Source organism: Gobio gobio (genome assembly GCF_949357685.1).
Source record: "Gobio gobio genome assembly, chromosome: 22".
NCBI classification, from domain to species: domain Eukaryota; kingdom Metazoa; phylum Chordata; class Actinopteri; order Cypriniformes; family Gobionidae; genus Gobio; species Gobio gobio.
Window position 1 is genome coordinate 36,867,103 of NC_137118.1, and position 21,275 is coordinate 36,888,377.

The window sequence follows — 21,275 nt, forward strand, 5'->3', positions numbered from 1 at the left end:
TAAATAAATAAAAAGCCATTTAATGTCATCCACCTCGTTTGGTGGCCTTTTAAAAAAAAAAAAGTATCGGTTCAGGCACCGTTTAGGCACCGGAACCGTTTTAAAAGTATCGGTTTGGCACCGGAATCGAAAAAAACCCAAACGATACCCAACCCTAGACATAATACAATCATTTTTTGGTAAAGTGTTAGCATTTTTGGTTTGAATTTTGAGCATTTTTATAAAGTATTAATTTATCATTTGTGAGGCAGTTAATGGTTGTAATAGTGTAATAGATACTGGATAATGGTAACGTTACCAATATTGACACATTATTTGGAAGTCACAGAAAATAGCTAGCTTCTTCATTGAATAATAAGATGGATAGAAGAATCATTTAATAATGTATAGCTATCATAGCTGTAGTAATATGAGTAGGCACTAATAAGTCATATTTCATTTATTCATAATAATTTTGGTTGATGTAATTCTTTTTTTTTTTAGATCAGATTGACACTGCAAAAGTCCCACTCCAACACCATCTGGCTTCTGATGTGGATGTGGCGAAAGGAAGAGTGGTGGAGAAGAAATGTAAGAAGACAAAGAGGGCGTGGTCTGCACTTTTTTGTAAAAGACACACCCAGAAGACCAAAACAGACCAGAGTGCAGATACAGCTGTACCACAGTCTAGCAGAACATCTGATTGTAAGTTACATGACCATGTTATGAGAATATGAAATGCATTTGTTCTGTCCATGGCTCTACACTTACTTATTAGTTTAAAACACACAAAAATGTTTATTAATTAATGAATGTGTCAAAATATAAAATACTTTTGAATGAGGAGGCATTGAAAATCTAAACTGAATTAATAATCTTTTAAGCATTAATGTATACCTTACTTTCGCATTGAAAAACAATATGTATTATTCATAATAATTTTGGTTGATGTCATTCATTTTTAGATCAGATTTCCAGTGTAAAAGACCCACTCCAACATCATCAGGCTTCTGATGTGGAAGTGATGAAAGGAGAAAGAAAGGAGGAAAAATGTCAAAAGAAAAGGTTTTGGATGGTACTTTTTGGTCACAGGAGACCTAAGGAGTCGGACGCCCTGCAATCTACAGCCCACATTGAGTTGGACAGGAGTGCGGACGCCCTGCAATCTACAGCTCACATTGAGTCAGACTGGAGTGTGATTGGCCTTCAAGCTTCATCCTGCATTGAGTCAGACTGGAGTGTGATTGGCCTTCAAGCTCCATCCTGCATTGAGTCAGACTGGAGTGTGATTGGCCTTCAAGCTCCATCCTGCATTGAGTCAGACTGGAGTGCGATTGGCCTTCAAGCTCCAGTCCGTATTGAGTCAGACTGGAGTGCGATTGGCCTTCAAGCTCCAGCCCGCATTCAGTCGGACTGGAGTGCGGAAGCCTTTCAAGCTCCAGCCCGCATTCAGTCGGACTGGAGTGCGATTGGCCTTCAAGCTCCAGTCCGCATTCAGTCAGACTGGAGTGCGGACGCTTTTCAAGCTCCAGCCCGCATTCAGTCGGACTGGAGTGCGGAAGCCTTTCAAGCTCCAGTCCGCATTCAGTCAGACTGGAGTGCGGACGCTTTTCAAGCTCCAGCCCGCATTCAGTCAGACTGGAGTGCGGAAGCCTTTCAAGCTCCAGCCTGCACCACGTCCTTATTGCATCCTTGCTCAAGTATGAAGCCATCTTTAATTTTCACTTTGAAGGTTTATACTTTTACTGGGTGGTTGATAAATAATATGATGGTTTCAGATGGAGCATGTCACTCTGTAGGATGTCACTGCTTGATTTATTATGTCAAATAACCTTATTTGTTTTTTATAGACATCTTTGCCTACTATGAAGTCGGCAATATGCTGGGTGAAGGGGGATTTGGAGCCGTGTATGAAGGAAGGCGTATGAAGGATGGCCTTGAGGTTTCTTTCTTTTTTTTTTTTTTTTACAATATTCACTAGTAATTTATTATCTTCATCCTTTTTATATCTGTTGCAAGTCCTGTAGTATAGAGCAAAAGACCTCTTTAAAATGTCAGATGGACCAAATATACTCTACATGTTTTTCAATTCATGCAACCTTTACATGTTTGTTGACCAACACGTTAATTGTACATCATTTTTACACATTCCTCTTCTTTCCTTTGTTGATCAGGTGGCAGTGAAAATTGTCAAACAAACTGAGGATTTGGAATATATCAGCCTTGTAAGTAGACTCTGCTTTCTATGCTTTATTCCCTTTGTCACTGTTTTCAATATTTGGAAAACCACCTCCATCTAACCATCATACAAAATTGTCTTACTTTTAGCCCGGCTCTCCCAAACCTCTTCCTTTGGAGGTCGCTCTTTTAATTCTGGCAAATGAAGGCCCCAGAGTGCCCCAGATAATCCAGCTGCTGGACTGGAAGGATACTGGGGAATTCTACACCATGGTGCTGGAGCGGCCTTCTCACTGTGAGGACTTGTTTCATTTTGTGACACGCCATGGAAACCGAATCAACGAGAAGTTAGCGAGGGACATAATGCGGCAAGTGACACAAGCCGCGTACATCAGCTGCCAACGTGGAGTGTTTCATAGAGACATTAAACACGAAAACATTTTAATTAACAAAGAGTCCTTAGAAGTCAAACTCATTGACTTTGGCTGCGGCGACCTCCTTCGAAGCTCACCCTACACTACATTCATGGGTATGTATTGAAGTAGCAAATAGCATCTAATGATTTCTAGCATGCTAATGGACACCTAGGCAAAATGCTGTGGCAATGCAATACCCATAACACAAACTCTCTTTCTTACAGGCACACGACAGTACTGCCCACCTGAATATTTATCAACGGGCCGGTATCACGGGGAGCCGGCAACGGTTTATTCCCTGGGGGTGCTTTTGTACTCAATGGTTTGCGGGAAATTTCCGGGCAGCCATGACCTGGACCTGATCAATGAGAACCGTTGGTTTAAATGTGGCTTGTCTCAAGGTGAGATCTTTATCACGACAAAGAAACAAAATAGGCAATAGAACATCTTAATAAAACATGGCAGGGTAGATAATGCAGGACTTTTTCAGATTTCTAACCTAAGAAGTATGAAGTTTAAGGTAATAATGTCTTTTCTATCTTTCTGCACAGATTTCTGCCAATTGATCTGTGCTTGTCTTCAGAGTGAGCCAACGCAGCGACTCGAATTGGGCAAGATTCTTCAACATAAATGGTTTGAGGTACTGAACTAAAAATATTTTGAAGATATAATCCAGCAAAAAAAGTTTTGTTTTCCCTCATGTCATTATTCTATACGTGTTTGTAACATAAGAAACATTTTCCCCTCATTCTTAACATAAGAATGGCCATTTGTAACTTGAACGTGTCTTCCAGTCTCATTCGCTTCCAGTTATTTGTATAATTAATAAACCTGATTTTTGCTTTTGTTTCAGGTCACAGATGTGGAGAACATGTAAAAATATTGTTCCCTGTCACAGCCAGCCCAGTTCTTGTATATATGCAATACTGTAAATATATGTAAATATGTATATATGAAATACTGTAAATATTTGTATATATGTACTGTGTATATATGCAATAATGTAAATATATGTATATATGTACTGTGTATATATGCAATAATGTAAATATATGTATGTATTAAATACTGTAAATATATGTATATATGTGAAAAACTGTAAATGTGTGTGTGTGTGTGTATGTATGCCATACTGTGAATATATAGATTTGGCTTTTTAAATTATTTATTCTGTTTCTCATGTTTAATATATTAGTTAAAACAAGAATTAACATATGAACACGACTACATTATGACAGACAGACAGTACAATTATAATTTATGTCTTATTTGAAATTCACTATAAACGGTAGATGGCAACGGAGGAGCACTTATTGACTTTTTCCACTTCCAGCAATTTCCAATCCTTAAATATATGGAAAAAAATAGGAAGTCACAAAGTCTTATGAAAAACAAAAACTTTTCTTCAAATTATGACTGAATTACCTAAAAAAGAAGTAAAGAGCACGGTCAGTTCAGTGTGATATAAAAGAACAATGGTACATTTAATAAGAGTAGAATATTGACATTTTCCCTATAAAAATTAGGTTTTTGCACATTACTGTTGTCACTAAAAGTACATTTTATCTGCATATCAAAATACACCGGACCCACTTTATATTAGGTGGCCTTAACTACTATGTACTAACATTTTAATTAATCATTTGATACAATGCACTTATTGTGTACATACATGTTTTTACATTGTACTTACATTTTAAAAAATACCTGCATGTAATTACGTCTGTAATTAATTTCTGTAGTTACATTTGTAATTACACAGTTGGCACTTCCCTTACACCTAACCCTACCCTTAAACTTACCCATACCACCACACCTGTCCCTAACACTACCCGTATCCCACCTCAATATCAGCAAAGGTGTTTTGCAATACAATTTGAACACAGTAAGTACATTGTACTTATTTTTTGATGTAAGTACATAGTACTTAAGGCCACCTAATATAAAGTGGGGCCAATAAACCTTTGTTTGACTAGTTTATTCTGAACACACTCATCAAGCACTACCACTCCGCCCTGCCCACCACTATGGGGAAAAATGTATTGTTGGCTATTGCCACAAATATACCTGTGCGGCTTATGACTGGTTTTGTGGTCCAGGGTCTCTCTCTCACACACACACGCACAATGTGATTTTTTTTATAGAGATTTTTTTAACGTTTCTGAAAGCAGTCTCTTCTGCTCACCAAGGCTGCATTTATTTGATCAAAAACTACAGTAAAAACAGTTATATTGTGAAATATTACCATTTAAGATAAATGTTATATATTTTTATGATGGTAAAGTCTCCAGTCTTCAGTCACATGATCCTTCAGAAATTGTTCGAATATACTGATTTGCTGCTCAAGAAACATTCATTATTATTATTATTATTAATATTATCATAAACAGTTGTGCTGCTTACATTTTCTGTGTGTGTGTGTGTGTGTGTGTGTGTGTGTGTGTGTGTGTGTGTGTGTGTGTGTGTGTGTGTGTGTGTGTGTGTGTGTGTGTGTGTGTGTGTGTGTGTGTGTGTGTGTGTGTGTGTGTGTGTGTGTGTGTGTGTGTGTGTGTGTGTGTGAAAGTCTTGATGCAATACCATTGAAAGGTTTGGGGTAAGTAATATACAGTATGTATATATAAATAATATACTTTTATAATATACTTAATACTTTTATTCTGCAAGGACGTATTAAATTGATCAAAAGAAACAGTAAAGACATTTATATTGTTACATAAGATTTATATTTCAAATAAATGTTCTTTTTACCATTCTGTTCATCAAAGAATCCAGAAAAAAAATGTATCAAGGTTTCCACAAAAATATTAAGAATGCAAAAATGTTTTTTAACATTGATAAAAAATTTGAATCATTATTAATAATTGAGCACCAATAATAATAATTGATGATAATTAAGCACAAAATTAGCATTTTACTATGATTTCTGAAGGATCACGTGACACTGAAGTCTGGAGTAGACTGTCCCTCATGGACAGATTATAAATCTGTAAATTTCATATTAAGTCTGTTAATATGCATGTGAATATTGTGGAAGTCTGTTTTATTTTAGCATCATTTTATTGTTTTTTATTTTTATTTATTTATGCATTAATTTGAAAAAAGTGTGTATGTATATGTGACCCTGCACCACAAAACCAGTCATAAGGGTCTTTTTTTATTATTGAGATTTAAGAACTGAATAAATAAGCTTTCCATTGATGTATGGTTTGTTAGGATAGGACAATATTTGGTCGAGATACAACTATTTGAAAATCTGAAATCTGAGGGTGCAAAAAAATCTAAATATTTAGAAAAATCGCCTTTATAGTTGTCCAAATGAAGTCCTTAGCAATGCATATTACAACTAATAATACATTTTTTGATATATTTAGCAAATATAGAGAAATATAAAAACTTTTAAAACTGATTGATGTCACAGACACGTCAGGTTCCAACCTCCACCAATCACAACGCACGCCATCTCCTGAGTACTGATCACCATCACCTGCACCTCATCACGGCACTCATCACCAGCACTATATAACACACACTCACACAGCACTCCAGCACTCCATGTCTGGTCTCGTTCGCATATACTCTGTGCTATGCTTACCTCAAGGACTTCTCTTCGCATACTTACCTGTCTCCAGTGTGTCTCCTTCCCTTTGTGTTCCTCGTCTACTGTGTGGGAGTGTTCCAGTCAGCTCCTCAGTTCTCCAGCGATCTCCAAGCTCCAACGTTCATCTATCTGCAAAGCAAAGGACAGTAACTATCTCTATCAAATCCATTCAACGTCTATCTACAACCAGTTTACTCACCTGTGTTACTTCATCTGCTCTACTGTGGTCAAATAAACTACCATTACCTGTTACGTCTGTGTCTGCCTCCTGTGTACTGTAACAATTGATAGAAGTAATATGTAACTTACTGTTCATTTACATAAGAAATCTGTAACGATTGATAAGATTAATAATACTTTTACAAACCAGAACTTGCAAGGCTACTATTGTAAATATATTATTTTCTTCCCTTTAAGGAACAAACAGGCAACAAAAAATTATTAAGAACAATAATTTACATTATTAATTTAAAACTATACCTCCTGTAATCATTGTTCGCTTCTATTGCAACTACATGCAAGGTAAATTAAAATAGTTAATAATTATAAAAGTCAAACTGTTTTCAGCAAGAAAAATGCATTTATATAAGTAATAAAAAACATTTTTACTACCTTAAAGGTTTCAAACAGGACTACAACAATTAAGTGGCTTTAGTAAGATTTTGTGGTATTTATGAAAACAATATACACACACACATATAAATAAATATATATATATATATAGAGAGAGAGAGAGAAAGAGAATTACATTTTATGCAATTCAATAACATTACGTTGACACAATTAAGGAAATTATGATAATTTTTACATTACCATTATTTTTTCCCCATCTTCCTCTGTGTTATTGTGTAGAATACAGAGGGAGGGATGATGGTAGTGACAGTGGTGCTCACAGTAGAGATGGGACTGTTCACTGTAGAGGAGAAATGAATACAAGTAGACATGCTAGAAGCAGAAGTTGGCAGAAAGAGTGTAGAAGGGCTGAGAGCAGATGTGCCACAAGCGAGAGAGAGAGAGATGTGGAAGTGTTAGCTCTCTAAAGAGCCATTGGGTTTGATATTGTAGCGAGCTGATGGAGAATGACTAAGCAATCCATGAGAAATCCTGCAAAACAGGACGAAAGAATTTTATTAAATGAAATTAATTTAATTTGTTACATTTATAGCGCTTTTCTAGGCACTCAAAGCGCTTTACATATAGAAGGGGGGAATCTCCTCAACCACCACCAATGTGCAGCATCCACCTGGATGATGCGACGGCAGCCATATTGTGCCAGAACGGCCACCACACCAGCTGATTGTATATATATATATATATATATGGGGATGAATAGGAGGCCATGATGGAAAGGAGCCAATGGGCAACAAAAAAAAAAGAACAATAAAAACATTGACAACCAATCAGAATGACTAAAGCTTGATCACTTACAATGGCAGACAACATAACCGCAGCACGTGCTTATAATAAACAGAACTTTATTGTCCGTTGGTGTGGATGTTATAATAGTTATCATTATAGTTATTGTTCTTGGTGTGAACGAACTTAAGTGATCTGATTTGGACAAATTATTTGAAGATCTGATGTGTCACGTTGTTAAACTAGCATTTCCAGATTCTTGCTTCTCAAACAGACGAGTTCAATAAAAATCAACATGGAGACAAAAAGGCAGGCTATGAGGTGTGGGCAGATATCATGTACTGTTGGAACGGAAGAAGACGGAGAAGTTGAACTGATTTTAACTTGAACGCTGAGTTTTTAGAATGGCGTGTCATGCGCGAGACATAAGGCATGAGGTTATACACATCAGTCTAGAGTGTGTTTACATATAGAAACAATAGAAATGGAAAAACTTGATCTGTGTGAACTATTACTACTTCATGACCCTTTATTAGGGGTTCTTGCTGATGGGACAATGTGTTATGTAAAGTATAAGAAACATCCAATGTTGTGCAAAATGTAACTGCAGTAATGTTCAATCAAGGGTTAAGACCAACACAGACATACCACTGGAAATGTTTGCCTTTGCAGCTTTTTGTTTTCTCCATAAACGCACAAGATGGCCAAATTCATCCCTCTCCACGAACAAGACAGGTTTAACAAGCCCTTGACATCACTTCCTTTTCAGCTGAAACAAAGAGAAATATATACACGTTGAGACAGTGTGTTAAAAATTATCTGTGACCAAAATATTTGAGAGGAAGGACTTTAAGGAAAGTTAATAACACAAAATAAAGATACATTCCTTAAAGGAAATCTGTTACAGCTAAATGTGTTCAACATTACCTGTGAAGGGTTGAACCTTTGAAGGACTTGTTCAGCCTCCCTGGCAGCTTCTTCAAGATCAGCATTGAGTTCAAGTTCCCTGTTAATACTAGCAGCTTTCTGACATAATTGGTAAAAATTTGATTTTGAGGATTAAAACTATGCAAAGAGAGCAAAAACATATGAAAGAAAGAGAGCAAAAACATATGTTAAATGAATTACAGATCACAGTTCCGAAAAAAATGCTGAGAGAGAGAGAGAGACAGAGAGACAGTAAATTTAAGGTTGTTGTCGGAGATGGAGGAGTAGGTGATCTGAAGTAACTGCAAGACAGAAAAAATATTAAATTACAATTACAGAAATATTGAATTACAAAAAGGCATTAAAGGCATGGCAAGTGTTGTGGTCATTGTGGTAAAACTATGGTAAGGTGTTGTGTTACTATGCTTTAACTACAACTACCACAGTAAAACTATGGTTACTTACTGCTGTAAAAGCATTGTAAGTGTTAGGTTACTGTGCTCTAACTACAAATACTACAGTAAAACTACAGTTACTGTGGTGAAACCATGGTAAGTGTCGTGGTTACAGTGCTTTAACTAAATAGTACATAGTAAAAACAGTTACTGTGGCAAAACCATGGTATGCGTTTTGTTTACTGTGCTTTAACTACAACTACTACAGTAAAACTTAAATTACTGAGGTAAAACCATGGTAAGTGTTGTGGTTTCTGTGCTTTAACTATAAATAGTACATAGTAAAAACTGTTACTGTGGCAAGGCATGATAAGTGTTGTGGTTAATGTGCTTTTTCATTTATATAGATCAGTGATTTTAACACATAACTATAGGTCGTAATACCCTGCATGCACAAACGACCGGAGTCGTTTGTCGGAGGACAGTCTCATGACTTATAATTTTGATGGCACTGATAAGCTCAACAGATTCACGCCCCTTTTTAGGGGAAAATAAACTAGACTTCCCATAGACTTCCATACAAAATAGCAGCACAAAACAACGTCTGTACACAGAAATCACTCTAAACATGTCAAGTAATTATATGTCCAGCCTGCCGGCCAAGAGCGTGAAAGATACATCCACACACTTCATTTGATCAATTTAAAAACATGTCCCTTCATTCAAAATCGGAGGACCGTCTCATGATTTATAATTTTGATGGCACTGATAAGCTCACTGACATAAATATTTGTTTTTGCGAGATGAACTCGGGATTTTGAGCAAGTTTTGCAGGTGCTGTTTGTATGAATTGTTTCGAGAAATGATACTTCTTTTTTTTTTAAACGCCATATTTTTCTTATATTTTACCTTTAATCCACACCGCTGTCTCCACTGTCCTTTGAACGGCTCGTTTGCTTCCAGCTTCTGTGAAGCCCATCCCTCCAAAAACGCAATGGTCTTAGATTGGTTAGATGGCCAAATGTAGTTTGTAGTTCTGCAACAGCTCTCTCTCTTTCGTAATGACTGCGACGTGGCCTCGCCCACTTTGTTGCGTGTTCGCGGGGGCAGTGTTTATGTTAATAGCGAGGGTTTATGATGTCACCAACCCGGGAAGAAGCTTGTTGTAGTCCAAACCGGCCGTTTTTGTAGGCAATAAACTGCCATAAATTTAAAAGACAATATCTCCGTTTGCATTGAACTTTCAGCGCTGAAACTTTGCAGATACTGTTTAGGCTCAAGGAGCAACATTACACACTAACTAAAGTTAAAAAAGGGAAATCGCATGCAACCACCCCTTTAAATACAGACATTACTGATATGCCGTGTATTAAATAATTAATAGGTTTGTAATCATATGAATCCCACCAAATGCGCATTTGAATCCAATTTAACTAAATTACATTTACTTATGTTTATATTGTAGACACTATTTAGCCTAATGCGCAAAAGATTATCAACACAAACCAATAGTATAACGGACTACCGGCACATCCGGGAACTTAACTGTTAATTTCGTCAACGCCCCCTTTTAGAACAAATTAGAAAATCTTGTGGACGGTTTAGCAAGTCAAGGGAACGAAGTAGTAAATCGTCCGCACGATTTAGCAAATCGAGGGAACTAAATAGTAAACAATGCACATGATTTATAAATAGAGGGGACGAATTAGTACATTGTGCGCACGATTTACTTTTTTTTTCTTGCACGTCATGTACAATTCAGTGGCAGAAACAAGCTTCCATTGTTTATTTCCATGACTTAACTATTAAATTTCTGTTTTAATATGATTTTTTTTAATCATACATTAAGACAAATGAACGAGAGCAGAGTCAGTATCATAGAAAAAAAATATATTAGAACTATTTTAATGTTTTGTTTAACCATTTAAAAATAAAAATATTAGTCAAGGACAAAGCTGATTAACAACCAAGAAACCTATAACAGTAATAGATCATGTGGCAGGTTTATTAGTCTGCATGTACACAAAATGCACATCTATTTTGACATCAGATTTTTTTTTGTCCCACCCAATGCTGGTTATCACCATGTCAATCAATACGATTTTGGATTCAATCCTGTATTTAAAAAAAGATAGTCATTCCTAAAACTTTGCTACTTAGCAGCATGAAAAATAACAAATTGATATATATATATATATATATATATATATATATATATATATATATATATATATATATATATATATATATTGCAGCCCTCTACAATCACTGCAGCTGTCAATCACGGAGGTTTTTTTTTTTTTTTTGCACGATTCGTCCGCCCGATTTACTACTTCGTTCCCTCGATTTGCTAAACCGTCCACAGGATTACTAATTTGTTCCCTCGATTTATAAATCGTGCACACGATTTAGCCTAACTTTTATTTCCTGCATGTCATGTGCAGGGCTCCGTAGAAAATAGCCGACAGTGTACATTGTTATATTGACAACGTATTGTATTACATATTTATTTCTGAGAGACAAGTTTTGCAGGTAAGCCAATATGTGGTGCTGTTTGTATGAATTGTTTCGAGAAATGAACTTACTGTTTGCAGATTTTAAGGATTATTCGAGAAATGCCCCAAAGAAACTGAGAAAAACTGTAAAGAACAAACTGAAGTGGGCACGCGATCACTTTAATCCACTGAACGTCGCTATTTAAATTATTTTTAAATAGGCCTCGAGTTAGGCCTAACGTTACATTACTTAAATACACCACAGGCATTACTGATAGTGTATTAAAGAAATAATACATTTGAAATCATATGAATCTCACCAAATGCACATTTTAATCCAATTTAATTCAAATTACGTTATGGTTGTAGACACTATTTAGCCTAATGCGAGAAAAATTATCAACACAATCAAATATTACACCATTCTTACCGGTAACTTAATCGACTTGCACAGAAGAACGACAAAGAGTTTATTCATCATAAAAACAAAACGGAAAGATGATTTGCCAAATAAATCCTGCTAAATTGACCACAAGCGTCCAGTTCATCGCTGAGTGGAGGCTCCGCCCACAGAGCAAATCTGGCCAATGGGCGCATAGCAAAACCAGGCATCTTTGGAATGTATTGAGAATTAATACATCAAAGCTTTAGATTCTAATAGTGACATCACAATGACTTGAGAATATTAGTGCCTGCAATTCTTATCATAACTCACAACTACTTCTAACAACTGCTTTTTACAACTACAACTACTTCTAACAACTGCTTTTTACAACTACAACTACTTCTAACAACTGCTTCTTACAACTACTTCTAACAACTAAGTTACTTCTTACAACTACAACTATTTCTAACAACTGCTTCTTACAACTACTTCTTACAACTACAACTATTTCTAACAACTGCTTCTTACAACTACTTCTAACAACTAAGTTACTTCTTACAACTACAACTATTTCTAACAACTGCTTCTTACAACTACTTCTTACAACTACAACTATTTCTAACAACTGCTTCTTACAACTACTTCTAACAACTAAGTTACTTCTTACAACTACAACTATTTCTAACAACTGCTTCTTACAACTACTTCTTACAACTACAACTATTTCTAACAACTGCTTCTTACAACTACTAACAACTACTTCTTACAACTACTGCACTTCTTGGTACTTTGATCATTCGAGTTTCCAGAATATCAACGAAAATGGGACAGCTAAATTCTTGCAACAAGAAAGCCAAAAAATATGATGCAGCCGTTCCATCTGATAGTAAGTTACATGACCATGTTATGAGATTATGAAATGCATTTGTTTGTTCTGTCCAGGGCTCTAACACTTACTTATTAGTTTAAAACACACAAACATGCTTATTAATTCATTAGTGTGTCAAAATATAAAATACATTTCAAAATAACTCACAATTTCATGCATAACCCTTTTAATTCAGTTCAAAATATATTGCATTGGGTGTCAGAGCTCTTGTGGAAAAGAAATAATATGACATGATATTTCATGACTCTTGCCACTAGATGGCCTTATAGCTCTATATATGGAGCACATGAGCTGTTCCACTGGGTCCTAAAGTCAGTTTTTCTTAAGTATGCATTCAGATCATACACATGCAGACATAATTAGGGTTGGGTACCGAAATCCAATATTCCAATATTGGATTCCAATATGGCACCGGTACTTATATAACCGGTATGTACCGGACCGAATCAGAACGCAGATTTCGGTTCCTCATTTCGGTTTCAAAATTCAAACGTGCTTTCGCGCTTTGGCTGAGCCAGAGACAGAGACTCTCAGCGCTGGTCACATCACAACTCATGACAACTATTCAGTGTTTTCAACGACATCATGTTTATTTCAGGTTTCAGACATTTAAATGTTCATAAGTAGGCTACTAGCAAAACACACACACTGATGTCTATGAAAGCGGCAATGACAATCCTTTCAGACGGTTATAATTTGACTAACGTTACGTGTTTTATTCACATCAGATAAATGCACATTATATAGTAACTATATAGTTTACTCTATTCTTCTTCCAGTTCACTGGTCACTTACTTTCATGTATTTCGTGAGACGAGAATGAACTCAAGTGTTGTAAATCACTTTAATATTTATAAATATTTAGCCAGAGAATATGATCATATTTCAAAATAAAGCTGAAGCTCGAAGCTGGTTTGTAGCAGAGCAAGAATACAGACTACTGCTGTTATTACTGTAACTGTTTAGAGTTATATTAGGCTTGTTGTAGTTGGGTGGCTTAGGTTTTACTGTGAATTTGTAAATATGTCAATTATAATTTGTAAATAAGTAAATTGTGTTTTGTATTTATTTATATTCATACATTTAAGTATACATTAAACTTTTAATAAATGGTTCAATTTAAATAATAAATAAATAAATAAAAAGCCATTTAATGTCATCCACCTCGTTTGGTGGCCTTTTAAAAAAAAAAAAGTATCGGTTCAGGCACCGTTTAGGCACCGGAACCGTTTTAAAAGTATCGGTTTGGCACCGGAATCGAAAAAAACCCAAACGATACCCAACCCTAGACATAATACAATCATTTTTTGGTAAAGTGTTAGCATTTTTGGTTTGAATTTTGAGCATTTTTATAAAGTATTAATTTATCATTTGTGAGGCAGTTAATGGTTGTAATAGTGTAATAGATACTGGATAATGGTAACGTTACCAATATTGACACATTATTTGGAAGTCACAGAAAATAGCTAGCTTCTTCATTGAATAATAAGATGGATAGAAGAATCATTTAATAATGTATAGCTATCATAGCTGTAGTAATATGAGTAGGCACTAATAAGTCATATTTCATTTATTCATAATAATTTTGGTTGATGTAATTCTTTTTTTTTGTAGATCAGATTGACACTGCAAAAGTCCCACTCCAACACCATCTGGCTTCTGATGTGGATGTGACGAAAGGAAGAGTGGTGGAGAAGAAATGTAAGAAGACAAAGAGGGCGTGGTCTGCACTTTTTTGTAAAAGACACACCCAGAAGACCAAAACAGACCAGAGTGCAGATACAGCTGTACCACAGTCTAGCAGAACATCTGATTGTAAGTTACATGACCATGTTATGAGAATATGAAATGCATTTGTTCTGTCCATGGCTCTACACTTACTTATTAGTTTAAAACACACAAAAATGTTTATTAATTAATGAATGTGTCAAAATATAAAATACTTTTGAATGAGGAGGCATTGAAAATCTAAACTGAATTAATAATCTTTTAAGCATTAATGTATACCTTACTTTCGCATTGAAAAACAATATGTATTATTCATAATAATTTTGGTTGATGTCATTCATTTTTAGATCAGATTTCCAGTGTAAAAGACCCACTCCAACATCATCAGGCTTCTGATGTGGAAGTGATGAAAGGAGAAACAAAGGAGGAAAAATGTCAAAAGAAAAGGTTTTGGATGGTACTTTTTGGTCACAGGAGACCTAAGGAGTCGGACGCCCTGCAATCTACAGCCCACATTGAGTTGGACAGGAGTGCGGACGCCCTGCAATCTACAGCTCACATTGAGTCAGACTGGAGTGTGATTGGCCTTCAAGCTTCATCCTGCATTGAGTCAGACTGGAGTGTGATTGGCCTTCAAGCTCCATCCTGCATTGAGTCAGACTGGAGTGTGATTGGCCTTCAAGCTCCATCCTGCATTGAGTCAGACTGGAGTGCGATTGGCCTTCAAGCTCCAGTCCGTATTGAGTCAGACTGGAGTGCGATTGGCCTTCAAGCTCCAGCCCGCATTCAGTCGGACTGGAGTGCGGACGCCTTTCAAGCTCCAGCCCGCATTCAGTCGGACTGGAGTGCGGAAGCCTTTCAAGCTCCAGTCCGCATTCAGTCGGACTGGAGTGCGATTGGCCTTCAAGCTCCAGTCCGCATTCAGTCAGACTGGAGTGCGGACGCCTTTCAAGCTCCAGCCCGCATTCAGTCGGACTGGAGTGCGGAAGCCTTTCAAGCTCCAGTCCGCATTCAGTCAGACTGGAGTGCGGAAGCCTTTCAAGCTCCAGTCCGCATTCAGTCGGACTGGAGTGCGATTGGCCTTCAAGCTCCAGTCCGCATTCAGTCAGACTGGAGTGCGGACGCCTTTCAAGCTCCAGTCCGCATTCAGTCGGACTGGAGTGCGGAAGCCTTTCAAGCTCCAGTCCGCATTCAGTCGGACTGGAGTGCGATTGGCCTTCAAGCTCCAGTCCGCATTCAGTCAGACTGGAGTGCGGATGCTTTTCAAGCTCCAGCCCGCATTCAGTCGGACTGGAGTGCGGAAGCCTTTCAAGCTCCAGTCCGCATTCAGTCAGACTGGAGTGCGGAAGCCTTTCAAGCTCCAGTCCGCATTCAGTCAGACTGGAGTGCGGAAGCCTTTCAAGCTCCAGTCCGCATTCAGTCAGACTGGAGTGCGGAAGCCTTTCAAGCTCCAGTCCGCATTCAGTCAGACTGGAGTGCGGACGCTTTTCAAGCTCCAGCCCGCATTCAGTCAGACTGGAGTGCGGAAGCCTTTCAAGCTCCAGCCTGCACCACGTCCTTATTGCATCCTTGCTCAAGTATGAAGCCATCTTTAATTTTCACTTTGAAGGTTTATACTTTTACTGGGTGGTTTAAATAATATTATGATGGTTTAGATGGAGCATGTCACTCTGTAGGATGTCACTGCTTGATTTATTATGTCAAATAACCTTATTTGTTTTTTATAGACATCTTTGCCTACTATGAAGTCGGCAATATGCTGGGTGAAGGGGGATTTGGAGCCGTGTATGAAGGAAGGCGTATGAAGGATGGCCTTGAGGTTTCTTTCTTTTTTTTTTTTTTTTTTACAATATTCACTAGTAATTTATTATCTTCATCCTTTTTATATCTGTTGCAAGTCCTGTAGTATAGAGCAAAAGACCTCTTTAAAATGTCAGATGGACCAAATATACTCTACATGTTTTTCAATTCATGCAACCTTTACATGTTTGTTGACCAACACGTTAATTGTACATCATTTTTACACATTCCTCTTCTTTCCTTTGTTGATCAGGTGGCAGTGAAAATTGTCAAACAAACTGAGGATTTGGAATATATCAGCCTTGTAAGTAGACTCTGCTTTCTATGCTTTATTCCCTTTGTCACTGTTTTCAATATTTGGAAAACCACCTCCATCTAACCATCATGCAAAATTGTCTTACTTTTAGCCCGGCTCTCCCAAACCTCTTCCTTTGGAGGTCGCCCTTTTAATTCTGGCAAATGAAGGCCCCAGAGTGCCCCAGATAATCCAGCTGCTGGACTGGAAGGATACTGGGGAATTCTACACCATGGTGCTGGAGCGGCCTTCTCACTGTGAGGACTTGTTTCATTTTGTGACACGCCATGGAAACCGAATCAACGAGAAGTTAGCGAGGGACATAATGCGGCAAGTGACACAAGCCGCGTACATCAGCTGCCAACGTGGAGTGTTTCATAGAGACATTAAACACGAAAACATTTTAATTAACAAAGAGTCCTTAGAAGTCAAACTCATTGACTTTGGCTGCGGCGACCTCCTTCGAAGCTCACCCTACACTACATTCATGGGTATGTATTGAAGTAGCAAATAGCATCTAATGATTTCTAGCATGCTAATGGACACCTAGGCAAAATGCTGTGGCAATGCAATACCCATAACACAAACTCTCTTTCTTACAGGCACACGACAGTACTGCCCACCTGAATATTTATCAACGGGCCGGTATCACGGGGAGCCGGCAACGGTTTATTCCCTGGGGGTGCTTTTGTACTCAATGGTTTGCGGGAAATTTCCGGGCAGCCATGACCTGGACCTGATCAATGAGAACCGTTGGTTTAAATGTGGCTTGTCTCAAGGTGAGATCTTTATCACGACAAAGAAACAAAATAGGCAATAGAACATCTTAATAAAACATGGCAGGGTAGATAATGCAGGACTTTTTCAGATTTCTAACCTAAGAAGTATGAAGTTTAAGGTAATAATGTCTTTTCTATCTTTCTGCACAGATTTCTGCCAATTGATCTGTGCTTGTCTTCAGAGTGAGCCAACGCAGCGACTCGAATTGGGCAAGATTCTTCAACATAAATGGTTTGAGGTACTGAACTAAAAATATTTTGAAGATATAATCCAGCAAAAAAAGTTTTTTTTTCCCTCATGTCATTATTCTATACGTGTTTGTAACATAAGAAACATTTTCCCCTCATTCTTAACATAAGAATGGCCATTTGTAACTTGAACGTGTCTTCCAGTCTCATTCGCTTCCAGTTATTTGTATAATTAATAAACCTGATTTTTGCTTTTGTTTCAGGTCACAGATGTGGAGAACATGTAAAAATAGTGTTCCCTGTCACAGCCAGCCCAGTTCTTGTATATATGCAATACTGTAAATATATGTAAATATGTATATATGAAATACTGTAAATATTTGTATATATGTACTGTGTATATATGCAATACTGTAAATATATGTATATATGTGAAAAACTGTAAATGTGTGTGTGTGTATGTATGCCATACTGTGAATATATAGATTTGGCTTTTTAAATTATTTATTCTGTTTCTCATGTTTAATATATTAGTTAAAACAAGAATTAACATATGAACACGACTACATTATGACAGACAGACAGTACAATTATAATTTATGTCTTATTTGAAATTCACTATAAACGGTAGATGGCAACAGAGGAGCACTTATTGACTTTTTCCACTTCCAGCAATTTCCAATCCTTAAATATATGGAAAAAAATAGGAAGTCACAAAGTCTTATGAAAAACAAAAACTTTTCTTCAAATTATGACTGAATTACCTAAAAAAGAAGTAAAGAGCACGGTCAGTTCAGTGTGATATAAAAGAACAATGGTACATTTAATAAGAGTAGAATATTTACATTTTCCCTATAAAAATTAGGTTTTTGCACATTACTGTTGTCACTAAAAGTACATTTTATCTGCATATCAAAATACACCGGACCCACTTTATATTAGGTGGCCTTAACTACTATGTACTAACATTTTAATTAATCATTTGATACAATGCACTTATTGTGTACATACATGTTTTTACATTGTACTTACATTTTAAAAAATACCTGCATGTAATTACGTCTGTAATTAATTTCTGTAGTTACATTTGTAATTACACAGTTGGCACTTCCCTTACACCTAACCCTACCCTTAAACTTACCCATACCACCACACCTGTCCCTAACACTACCCGTATCCCACCTCAATATCAGCAAAGGTGTTTTGCAATACAATTTGAACACAGTAAGTACATTGTACTTATTTTTTGATGTAAGTACATAGTACTTAAGGCCACCTAATATAAAGTGGGGCCAATAAACCTTTGTTTGACTCGTTTATTCTGAACACACTCATCAAGCACTACCACTCCGCCCTGCCCACCACTATGGGGAAAAATGTATTGTTGGCTATTGCCACAAATATACCTGTGCGGCTTATGACTGGTTTTGTGGTCCAGGGTCTCTCTCTCACACACACACGCACAATGTGATTTTTTTTATAGAGATTTTTTTAACGTTTCTGAAAGCAGTCTCTTCTGCTCACCAAGGCTGCATTTATTTGATCAAAAACTACAGTAAAAACAGTTATATTGTGAAATATTACCATTTAAGATAAATGTTATATATTTTTATGATGGTAAAGTCTCCAGTCTTCAGTCACATGATCCTTCAGAAATCATTAAAATATACTGATTTGCTGCTCAAGAAACATTCATTATTATTATTATTATTATTATTATTAATATTATCATAAACAGTTGTGCTGCTTACATTTTCTGTGTGTGTGTGTGTGTGTGTTGTGTGTGTGTGTGTGTGTGTGTGTGTGTGTGTGTGTGTGTGTGTGTGTGTGTGTGTGTGTGTGTGTGTGTGTGTAAAAGTCTTGATGCAATACCATTGAAAGGTTTGGGGTAAGTAATATACAGTATGTATATATAAATAATATACTTTTATAATATACTTAATACTTTTATTCTGCAAGGACGTATTAAATTGATCAAAAGAAACAGTAAAGACATTTATATTGTTACATAAGATTTATATTTCAAATAAATGTTCTTTTTACCATTCTGTTCATCAAAGAATCCAGAAAAAAAATGTATCAAGGTTTCCACAAAAATATTAAGAATGCAAAAATGTTTTTTAACATTGATAAAAAATTTGAATCATTATTAATAATTGAGCACCAATAATAATAATTGATGATAATTAAGCACAAAATTAGCATTTTACTATGATTTCTGAAGGATCACGTGACACTGAAGTCTGGAGTAGACTGTCCCTCATGGACAGATTATAAATCTGTAAATTTTTTAATGTCTGTTAATATGCATGTGAATATTGTGGAAGTCTGTTTTATTTTAGCATCATTTTATTGTTTTTTATTTTTATTTATTTATGCATTAATTTGAAAAAAGTGTGTGTATGTATATGTGACCCTGCACCACAAAACCAGTCATAAGGGTCTTTTTTTTATTATTGAGATTTAAGAACTGAATAAATAAGCTTTCCATTGATGTATGGTTTGTTAGGATAGGACAATATTTGGTCGAGATACAACTATTTGAAAATCTGAAATCTGAGGGTGCAAAAAAATCTAAATATTTAGAAAAATCGCCTTTATAGTTGTCCAAATGAAGTCCTTAGCAATGCATATTACAACTAATAATACATTTTTTGATATATTTAGCAAATATAGAGAAATATAAAAACTTTTAAAACTGATTGATGTCACAGACACGTCAGGTTCCAACCTCCACCAATCACAACGCACGCCATCTCCTGAGTACTGATCACCATCACCTGCACCTCATCACGGCACTCATCACCAGCACTATATAACACACACTCACACAGCACTCCAGCACTCCATGTCTGGTCTCGTTCGCATATACTCTGTGCTATGCTTACCTCAAGGACTTCTCTTCGCATACTTACCTGTCTCCAGCGTGTCTCCTTCCCTTTGTGTTCCTCGTCTACTGTGTGGGAGTGTTCCAGTCAGCTCCTCAGTTCTCCAGCGATCTCCAAGCTCCAACGTTCATCTATCTGCAAAGCAAAGGACAGTAACTATCTCTATCAAATCCATTCAACGTCTATCTACAACCAGTTTACTCACCTGTGTTACTTCATCTGCTCTACTGTGGTCAAATAAACTACCATTACCTGTTACGTCTGTGTCTGCCTCCTGTGTACTGTAACAATTGATAGAAGTAATATGTAACTTACTGTTCATTTACATAAGAAATCTGTAACGATTGATAAGATTAATAATACTTTTACAAACCAGAACTTGCAAGGCTACTATTGTAAATATATTATTTTCTTCCCTTTAAGGAACAAACAGGCAACAAAAAATTATTAAGAACAATAATTTACATTATTAATTTAAAACTATACCTCCTGTAATCATTGTTCGCTTCTATTGCAACTACATGCAAGGTAAATTAAAATAGTTAATAATTATAAAAGTCAACTGTTTTCAGCAAGAAAAATGCATTTATATAAGTAATAATTTTTTTTTACTACCTTAAAAGTTTCAAACAGGACTACAACAATTAAGTGGCTTTAGTAAGATTTTGTGGTATTTATGAAAACAATATACACACACACACATATAAATAAATATATATATATATATATAGAGAGAGAGAGAAAGAGAATTACATATTATGCAATTCAATAACATTACGTTGACACAATTAAGGAAATTATGATAATTTTTACATTACCATTATTTTTTCCCCATCTTCCTCTGTGTTATTGTGTAGAATACAGAGGGAGGGATGATGGTAGTGACAGTGGTGCTCACAGTAGAGATGGGACTGTTCACTGTAGAGGAGAAATGAATACAAGTAGACATGCTAGAAGCAGAAGTTGGCAGAAAGAGTG